This window comes from Gymnodraco acuticeps, unplaced genomic scaffold, assembly GCF_902827175.1.
Source record: "Gymnodraco acuticeps unplaced genomic scaffold, fGymAcu1.1, whole genome shotgun sequence".
In the NCBI taxonomy this organism is placed as follows: domain Eukaryota; kingdom Metazoa; phylum Chordata; class Actinopteri; order Perciformes; family Bathydraconidae; genus Gymnodraco; species Gymnodraco acuticeps.
In genome coordinates, this window is record NW_022990047.1 from 2,190,782 (window position 1) to 2,193,292 (window position 2,511).

Genomic DNA, 2,511 nt, shown 5'->3' on the forward strand with positions numbered 1-2,511 from the left:
TTGAGAATCTCACATGACCTCTGTAGTGGCAATTTCTTATGTTACCTTATATGCTAAAACCAAATGCTTCTAAAAAGTATTGTCTAACACTACTGCCATTTCCTGATATATGCTGTTTTCTCTGCATACTCTAATGAGGGTTATTATTCTCAAGCGCTTCAAGGCCACAGAGCTGATTTGGCAGACTATGTTGAAACTACTCCTCTTCACACAAAGTTTGAACTTCCATATTCTGATAACCGTTATACTTTCTACAGCTCAAGGACACAGGAGTCTAATAACAATATGAGACATCCGTATGAAAGCAGATTTCTGAGGCGTTCCGCCTAGCTACACAAAACTTTGTCTGCCCGCCCTATCTTGTATATATAAGCTTTGCTATTCTGTGACTATTGCGTGCACTCCTGCAGACTATCCTATACTCTGTGAGACCTGTGCCTTTGAAGATTCAAATAAATAACCAACAAGACAACGCTGTTTGCTTTCACCAGTTTATTATTGATTGCTCTCATTGTACATCTTTACAGTATTGACGAGTTTAAAATATCCACGACACCTCCTCAGGTCATGGGACCATTGCTTGTCATACGATGACAACAAAAACAAGTATAGTGTCAAAAACCTTTGTTTCAATTATGTCAGGTGAGTTTCTCCAGCCGTCTGGAGCCAAGAAGAGAGCCATGAATAAGACTTAAACAAAAATGTGTGACAACACAAGAACACACATATGAAATAATTAATCTGCTCTTATTCCAAGTTTACAGGGCTCTCACTAGCTCTCACTACTCCTTTGTCACATGTTGCACACACTTTTCTGAATATGTTGTGGTTCTGTTCTGTGTTGAAGCGGGTATGTTGAGGGTTAAATATTCGTATTATGCTACTCCTTCCTTAAATGTTTGACACTTTGGAATTCATCAAAGCAACCCTTAAAGGCTGTCATGCTTTTGTTATTTACATCTGAGTTTTTAAATCTCCATGTTTTTGAATTCAGGACATTGGTGGATTTTAAGTGGTGTCATCTTTGTCAGCGTCTGTGCACAACATTGCTTACCAGAGTAAAACGCTTGTTCAAGCTATCATTTTGTGCCAGTTGATGTCTATTGGCTTTCCATGTTTCCATCTTAATACAAACAATACTTTGGTTGGCTTACTTAAAATGGCTTTTGTGAATTACACCATTCAGAATAATTTGGTTATCTGTTTGAGTCTCTTCAGTCATGAACAAACAGAAATCATGAATGTAGTGCATCTGCCAGTCAGACTTATCACTCTAGATGAGAGGGTATCCAGTGACGACCTCCATGAATCTTTGAGTAGATCACCGGAATGAAACAATGCTGTAAACTCGTCCCTTGTTTAATCTCATTAGCACAGCTGCAGCTTTTTATGCTGTCAGTGACTTTTCATAATAATAATAATAATAATAACACATGGGATTTGTATAGCACTTTTACTAATGCTCAAAGACGCTTTACATAAAATCAGAAAATAAACATCATAGACTGGCTTCATTTCCTACACATAATCTTTTGGAGGACAAGGTTACATAAACTAAATGACTGATCATCTCCGCTAACAAATAACATAAAATGACTTAAAATTACCACCACCAACGTGAAGTTGCAAAGTTTTCAAAGGGAAATTTGTGAATAAACATGGTGGACGACATGGAACTTAAGTTGATTAATTGGTGCATTGTGGGCAGCTACCTCAGCAGAAACAGGCTAGAAATGCAGAACAAAAATATATTTTATTGTTATAAGTATAGGGTCATAGCAGCAATGTCGTTAAATGTAAACATTAACATGACCACATTGCAAAAAAAATCTGCTCCGAAGTGTTTTATTGTAATGTTAAGACTGTTAACTGCAGGTAAACACTCAAGACAAAAGAGATTGTATGATCTACTCTATTAACAATCACTATTTGTTCTGTGAGAGTTACTGATACAACTCTTGCTTACAATTATAAACTGTAGGCCTACTTTGTTTCACACAGTCTATGTGGGAAAAGCCCTAGCAGCCTCTCATGGGGATTGATCTGTTTGCTCTTTCATCCTATCCCAATGAGCTTCAAATCAAGATTATCACAAGTCAGCAAAGCAGCACCAGAAGATCTGGGTTAAAGGTTGATCCTCCAACCATTTGTTCTTCTCATAGTCACTCAACAGAACTCCTTATCTACCATGTAAAGTTAATCTTGTTTTATATTTTGCAAGCAATTTAAAAAGTAGTGTTGTAAGGTCATTTATTTTTTAAGGGATATTGCCTCACCATGTACATCCCAGACGTTTAACTATATCAGATTAAGTTATGTGCAGTTATCTGGCTGAAAATAGACGTAAAATCAGTCTCGGATAATCTACTAATTGTTCATGTGTATTACATGACTTGGTTTACTTATCACATCACTTGGGATCATTTGTTTTATGAGAATGCAAATGTTATAAACTGTAAATTGGACCAGACACAAGCATTCGAAGGCATCACCTTTATTAAATGCTGATGG